The sequence below is a fragment of the Helianthus annuus genome, chromosome 14 (genome assembly GCF_002127325.2).
Source record: "Helianthus annuus cultivar XRQ/B chromosome 14, HanXRQr2.0-SUNRISE, whole genome shotgun sequence".
NCBI lineage: Eukaryota > Viridiplantae > Streptophyta > Magnoliopsida > Asterales > Asteraceae > Helianthus > Helianthus annuus.
This window is the reverse complement of record NC_035446.2, coordinates 31,043,802-31,051,972: the sequence shown is the minus strand read 5'-3', so window position 1 is coordinate 31,051,972 and position 8,171 is coordinate 31,043,802. Positions and strand designations below refer to the sequence as shown.

At 43.3% G+C, this 8,171-nt stretch overlaps 1 non-coding gene across 1 annotated transcript; it reads left to right on the top strand.

Moving 5' to 3' along the window:
- The first annotated feature begins 6,848 nt into the window (after nt 1-6,848).
- LOC118486960 lies at nt 6,849-6,955 on the top strand. Its single transcript, XR_004880127.1, has one exon. It is a non-coding gene; the product is annotated as a small nucleolar RNA R71 (small nucleolar RNA).
- Nucleotides 6,956-8,171: the final 1,216 nt, after the last annotated feature.

Sequence of the window (8,171 nt, the reverse complement as noted above, 5' to 3'; positions counted from 1 at the left end):
TTTCTTTTCAGTGTCGGAGATGAGGCGAGATATAGTATCTTCAAGCCTTTCTCGTCCACCTTGTTGTTGAGGGAAATTTTATGACTGAAGGGGTAAGGTCCCAAAAACCTCATAAAAAGGATTTGAGACCATACCACAAACTGGCCTTTCAACCTTTTAACCTTGCGCGGCCGCGCATTGGTCTTACAAAAGGGAGAAAGTAATCAACAAATTATAGTCGCGCGCTCAAAGGAAAGCATAAAATCCTTGCGCCTTCTTCCATTAAAATCCTGAGATCAATACTTCCGCCCAAATATCCAAACTTGGATATCATTTTACCCAGACTTGGGATTTATTCATCTGTGTACACACAGTAAGGTGTCACACTAGATTACAGCAGTAATCTTCTAGAAAGAATATGATCGTGCACCACCCAGATGGTTATAACCGTCTGGACACGTGTCATTACCACAAGCATCCCTGAAACCACAACGAAAGCATGCAATTGGAGAATGATCTCCAATTAATCACTTTCCACGTGGCAATTCCCCAGCCATAGATCAAACCACGATCCGTGTGCATTCACATCGGATCGAGACAACTTAACAGGGGATCAAAGAACTTAACGGAAGAAAATATAACCGCTACGGCGTTAGCATCTTCCGTCATCTTTTCAATAACAGGTTTTCCCTCCCAAACTCCCGGTTATAAATACGAGAACTGTTCAGGTATAAACTCAGATCACACTCACTTCTCAAATACTATCTCTTCTCCATTACCAATACTTATTCTCACACCGGAGTCGGGTCAAGGAGAGAACCCTCTTCTCCCCTTGGCGAGGCTAACGGTGCTCTTTTTTGCAGAATCACCGGAGAAGAAGTTCGGTAGCAACTGAATCAACCGAGAGAGAGCTAACCCTTTTATGCGGATTCAAACCCCCTAGATATTTCGGTTCCGACCATTTATCTAGTGTTTCTTCATTGGCGCCCACCGTTTTCTCAGTTTTCTAGTTTCTACCTCGTTTCGATTCAGTTCATTTCATTTTTCTGTTTTTGCACATGGCAGAAAATTCGTCATCTCACCGGCAACCTGGTCCTCGACCAAACGTCGGAAACAATTTAATAGTATAAGGGATTATAGAAGAGGCCTTAGACGATAATGAGGTTCAATCCAATCGAGCAAATGATCCTGTTACTCCAGGAATGTTACCAGCAAATCCCGCTCAATCAATTTTACCACCAGGAGAAACTCCGATATCATGGTATGTCCGGTCCCAAGGGGCATTAAATGCAGTGTACACACAGTTGTGTGCTCAAACTGCTCCCGTGACCCAATCACGAAGGCCGGGATCTAGAGCTCATGCTTCCCAGCGAGAAGAATCAACTTATGATGATACAGGAAGCTACCAGAGACAACACCATGGTGAACCACACCCTCGTCGAAGGCAATCGGTTCATGATAGGTTGGGTTCCCAATGGGACACTCACACTGATGAATCCGATCAAACATATCGTTTGAGTGCAAACACTAGTGTATTCAACAGACTGCAGCCAAACTATAACAAATGTAGGCCTCGAGCGGTTTATAACCCTGAGGCAGAGCATAATTATGACTTAGTTTACCGCCCTGCAGAAGCAGCGGAAAACTCGAAGTTCATACTGGAGATAGCTCTGGCTCCATTGGAGAGGGCAAAATTACCATCTAACGTTGGGAAATTCAATGGGTTAACTGACCCCGATGATCATCTGAGAGTATTCACCAGCGCAGGGTTGGTTGGCGGTTGGACTCTTCCGCTATGGTGTCATTTGTTTGTACAAACATTAACCGGCCCAGCGCGAATCTGGATTGATAACCTACCGACGGGACAGATCGAGTCATGGAAAGATCTGCGTAAAATTTTTTTAACACACTTCAGCCAACAAAGGCGTTCCATGCGTGATACATCCGACGTCATGAACATCTGGCGCCGCGATGACGAGAATCTGGAGGATTTTATCACTAGATACAATAAAGAAGTGTTGGAGATTGGTGGTGTTCACGAACAACTAATCCGTGCTCAGTTTAAGTACGCGGTTAGATGTGACGACATGGTCAAAGTATTATCTGGAACAGAAGGCCTTCCCAAGAGTTGGGAAAAGATAATGGCGGCGGCCAAGGTTTATGCGCAGACTGAGAAAAACCTTACTACAAACAGGCCACCACCACCACACAACAGGCCCGCAGACTTAAGTGCAACTGGTGAGAGAAGGTTCAAAAAATCCTGGCGCGAATCATCAGGAAGTCGTTCCACTGAAGATGCCCGCACAACAATCAACAAGCTCTCTGCACAAAGAGAAAACAAGCACGAAAATAGGGAGAGGCAGTGGACTCCCCTAACAAAGACCCCGGCGGAGGTTCTGAGTACTGAGGACTACCAGTTCAAACCTCCGATTCCGATGAAGAGTAAACGTGGTCAAGACCCGGCGCAATACTGCGAATATCATAAAGACAACGGGCACACCACGAATAACTGCATATCCCTGCGCACGGAAATAGAGAAAGCCCTCAAAAATGGAGAACTTACGCATTTACTCCAGAATATGCGCAAGGAGATTAAGCAGATTACCCGGGGAGAAGAAAGCTCAAGCAAACGGGCCAAAACTTAAAGGACTCTATAGGTTTTCCACAGAAAAGACATGACTTATCAAATGCGGCGGAACTATCAGGGAGTAAGTTAAGTTCCATTTAATTATTAAAAAAAAAAACTTTGTAACGCCTCTGAGCTTTATCCATGAATAAAATTACAAAGTTTCTATTATTTTTGTGTTTACAAAGTGCATGCAATTTCTTTTTAGTAAGCGCAAAAACATTATGGTAGTATAAAACAAGCTCCATGCGCGGTCAGTGATTACGTCACAAACGACCATAAAACTCACGCATGAGCTTTATACCAACTTCATTCACCTTACTCAAGTTAAAGCAATTGTACTCATGCAAAATATTGTAAAGTCATTTAACAAAACAAATAGAAACATACTATTTTCAGCGTACAAATACGCCCTAAACAGCTTCAAACACAGCAGTGTTTCGAATTCTTGCGCGACAGCGCACTGACAAAACAAGGATCTACATCCCACACAAAACAAATTGTTCAAAACAATTACATCCTACTCTAAATCTTCACCCTCATCCGGAAAGATTTCTTTAAGTTGCGCCACGTAATCATCCGATTACAGCGCCACATTTATCAACTCCATAACTGGAAGTTGCAAATTATTAAACTCTGTCTTCAGGGAAGCAAGCGTAGCGGCAGTATCTACGCCAAAGGTAGCAGACTTGCTATCATCCCAGTTAACCTTCAGCGCGCTACTCACATGTTGGGAGCATTCCGCGTAACCTTGCGTGTACCCATCTCGCCGTGCAGCAACCATCAAATTAGCAACAGTTTTATCCAGTTCTTCAGAGTTTAACACAGATTCAGCAACCTATGAAATCAAGCGAAAATAAGCGTAAAAAAAAGAGAAGAAGCGCATATATGATTTCGCAACAAAAAAGGGAAAAGGAACTTACACAAGCAATCCCGCGATCCTTCAACCAGGCCATATCATTCTTTAAAGGGCTAAGCTCGCTTTCTGCTGTGACCCGCGCCCTTTCTGAATTTTCCAGTTTCTCTTCAACCTCAGTCATACGGCGGGAGGTTTCAGTATTTTCGGAATGCGCAAGTTCCAGATCCTTCTTCAGTTGTTCCTGGTCAGAAACCAAAGCAGTAAGTTCCTCTAATTCTTTATCTCTAACGGCAAGAGTGGTTAAAGCTTGTACCTCCCGTTGCTCACTTCGTTCCCTATGAGAACGCGCCTCCACCAGCGCAGCTTCCATATCCGCTTTTTCTTTCTTCAATCTTTCTACCTCCGCATCTTGGTTCTTCAGATTTTCAACTTCAGCCTTGAGGTTATTAATGATATTACGAAGGTTTGCCTTCTCAGCATTATCCTTTTCGCAAATTTTTCTCCAATTTTTACGCTCCTCGGAAAGGAGAGCAGCTTCAGCCTCCGCTTTTCTTCTCCAACCAGCAACGGACCATTCCTCAGTCTTACGCCCAGTTTCAAACTTGGCTTGATCAGCTTCTAATTTAGCCATTAACTGAGCCAGACGTCTCTCATCTTTGGCGAACTTCTGAGCCGCCATAAAGGATTTCTGCTCCTTATGCATGCTGTACCACTCACGAACAATACGGTGGGTGGTAGAGACATGAGAAGCAGTTTCAGCAAAATAAGACTGGTAGGTCTGCTCATAAGACCGATCTTCCTGAAACTTGACCTCCCCAGGTGGAAGTATCCCCTGCAACCAATCTTGGCACACATGCCAATCCGCGAAAGTATCACCTTTCTTCAAATTCCAAACGGGGGCATGAGGGTCAGCAACAACCTTCTCCGTATAAGTCCGATAGTAATAATCTCCCAAGGTTTCCTCTGGGCGGATGGGAGATTGTTTACTAACACCAGCAGACGAATCTTGCTCTTCAACTGTCACCTTCTCAACATGCTCCGGCGTAGTGTCCGAAGGTTTAGGGGAAGGAGTAGAAGTTTTTTCAGTTGCCCTTTCCCCCAGGCCTTCAACAACAACCTCAGGGGTTGGGGGATTATCAGCATCACCCATCACACTTGGGTCAGCTTCAACAGGCTTCTCAGCTTCAACAATCTTCTCCACACCATCGTCTGCAACCTCTGTAGGTTTCAGCTGGTCAGAAGCATGTGGAGGGGTAGAGGGGAGTTCTTCATTTTCCACAGGTTGCAGTTCTGTGGGAATAGGAGCAACAGTAACCTCTGGGAAAGTAAAAATCCATAAGGATCTAGTCCGCATAAAAAAAAGGAAAGATGCTACTTACCAGGAACAGATTCCGTAACAAAGGCATCAAGATTCCCTCTTCAGGGTACAGAGCACCCCAGCTTTCTGGAAACTTGAAATTCTGAACTAAACCATCAAAAGACGCTCTAGACCACTTCAACGGTGGAAGTTCAATCGACATCTCTTCAGCAAGACCTTCTTGATGTTCTCCGGTTGACATAAGAAGGGGAACAGTAGATTTTCTTTTAAACAAAGAAGGGAAGAAAATTTTTCAACAAAACAATGATTAAACAGAGAAGGGTACCCAAACGTTATATATACTTATCGCAATAAATAGCATCGGTAACCGTCACAGCGACTGTTCCGGGTATCACAGTTCCCCAAGCAGCAGAAAAAAGAAATATCAGAACACACACGCGTTTGCACGCGCGCGTATAAGACATGGACAGTAAAAAACAACTGACAATGACAGGTTGTCAAATCAATTTACTGCACCAGTCTCGTTGAAAGTAAAAAATCTTTACAAAAAAAAATTCAATCTTCTCACAGAAGATTTCTTATTTTTTCCCGCCCAAAAACATTTCCCTCTCTTAAGTCCAGTGCTCCACTTATTTGCATAAGTACAACACTAGACTGGGGGGACTTGAAGGGGTAAGGTCCCAAAAACCTCATAAAAAGGATTTGAGACCATACCACAAACTGGCCTTTCAACCTTTTAACCTTGCGTGGCCGCGCATTGGTCTTACAAAAGGGAGAAAGTAATCAACAAATTATAGTCGCGCGCTCAAAGGAAAGCATAAAATCCTTGCGCCTTCTTCCATTAAAATCCTGAGATCAATACTTCCGCCCAAATATCCAAACTTGGATATCATTTTACCCAGACTTGGGATTTATTCATCTGTGTACACACAGTAAGGTGTCACACTAGATTACAGCAGTAATCTTCTAGAAAGAATATGATCGTGCACCACCCAGACGGTTATAACCGTCTGGACACGTGTCATTACCACAAGCATCCCTGAAACCACAACGAAAGCATGCAATTGGAGAATGATCTCCAATTAATCACTTTCCACGTGGCAATCCCCCAGCCATAGATCAAACCACGATCCGTGTGCATTCACATCGGATCGAGACAACTTAACAGGGGATCAAAGAACTTAACGGAAGAAAATATAACCGCTACGGCGTTAGCATCTTCCGTCATCTTTTCAATAACAGGTTTTCCCTCCCAAACTCCCGGTTATAAATACGAGAACTGTTCAGGTATAAACTCAGATCACACTCACTTCTCAAATACTATCTCTTCTCCATTACCAATACTTATTCTCACACCGGAGTCGGGTCAAGGAGAGAACCCTCTTCTCCCCTTGGCGAGGCTAACGGTGCTCTTTTTTGCAGAATCACCGGAGAAGAAGTTCGGTAGCAACTGAATCAACCGAGAGAGAGCTAACCCTTTTATGCGGATTAAAACCCCCTAGATATTTCGGTTCCAACCATTTATCTAGTGTTTCTTCAGTGACTCATTTCTTGGTTGTTGAAAGTTTGTTCGTTGATTTAGACTTTGTTGGTTACTACTGTTGCCGGGTTCTCTCCAACCAAGGTTAGGGTGGTTACGCCATCCTTGGTTATAGGTACCCGTTGGAGGACCCGACGGCCTAGATCTATTATCAATGTAGTTTACCGATTCTGGTTGATCGTCTGTTTCTTTCATACAACTCCAATTTTCATGTGGCCCACCACACCCTTCACAAGCCATAACCGAGACCGTTTTTGCCATTTCTAACTTTTTAATTTTTGAAGAAAGGGCCTCGATTTGGGCTTGTAAAGAAGTGCTTTCATCAACCTTATTGGCGCCCGGGGCAATAGATTTATTACCTCGTGGAGTGTGCCACTGAAAATTGTTTTGAGCAATTTCCTCAATTTGATTGTATATTTCATGTGGGCGGAGATTACCTAAAAGTCCCCCGAAGCTAGAGTCAAGTGTTTGTCTTGTGTGTGGCAACAACCCATTATAGAAAGTGGATACTTATTGCCAAATCGCAAGACCGTGATGAGGACACTTTCGCAATAGCTCCTTAAACCTTTCCCAAGTTTCATATAAGGATTCCCCGTCCTCTTGTGAATATGTATTAATTTCAGTCATTAATTTAGCTGTTTTAGCGGGAGGGAAATACTTATATAGAAAATTTTGGGCTAGTTCATCCCAGGTGTTTACCGAACCGACTGGGAGGGCGTTGAGCCAAGCTTTTGCTCGGTCTTTTAGTGAAAAAGGAAACATTCGAAGGCGGATGGCGTCATTTGATGCTCCATTGATCCGAAAGTTATCACATATTTCTAAGAAATTAGTAATATGTAGATGGGGATCCTCGTCCACAAGCCCATGGAAGGTTGCAGAGTTTTGAAGCATTTGTATCAAATGTGGCCGAAGTTCGAAGTTGTTGGCTTCAACATTCGGTGCATTGATAGTTGCGCCGAGATTACCCACGGTGGGTCGTAGGTAATCCATAAGGGTACGTTGGTCCGCCATTGGAAGCGGTTCCCCCGAAACTTTCTCTTGGTTTTTAGCTTTAAGTCTTTTTCTGAGAAAGCGTTCGGGTTCTTCTAGAGGTTCTTTTATGTCTTTATTAGAACTGGAGCTCATACACTACGTAGAAGATTCAGATGTGGCGTTTGGTTCCAAGTCCTACAATAAAAATAGAAAAGAACGCTGGTTAGAAAGTTCACCACGGCCACGTGCTCAGTGAACACGGCCCGTGGTCGGAGATACAACGATTGTTTTCCGGATCCCTGTTACTGGAAAGTTGGACACGGCCACGTATTGCACCGACACGGCCCCGTGCTCAGCCCTCTGTAACTCAGAAAATAAAAATTGCCAGTGACACTACTAGGCACGGCCCGTGTCCGACCAGGCACGGCCCGTGCTGAGCTCTGCAGAAGCTGAAAAATTAAGAAAATCCTAAAAAAAATAAAAAGAAAATAGAAAAAATGATTAGGCCGTTGATTCCTAACTTTCTTAAAATCCTTGTGTCCCCGGCAGCAGCGCCAAAAACTTGATGTGCGTGAAGTGTGTTATATTTTAGGTATATATTTTAAGCCCTTTTTACACTTTTTAGCCAAGTTTTAAATTTATAAAACATGATATTTACTAACACTAAACACACATATGGGCAAGTGCACCCATCGTGGACGTAGTATAGTGTTGGTAAGATACCGAGGTCGTCCAAGGACACAAGAGCTTTTAGCATCGGTTTATCCTCAACGTCTAATCAAATCAAAATGTTAGAAAAAGGTTTTAAACTAAGAAAATAAAACTAACTAAAATGCTGAAAAATAAAATAAAAGTAAAAACAAATAGACAAGATGAA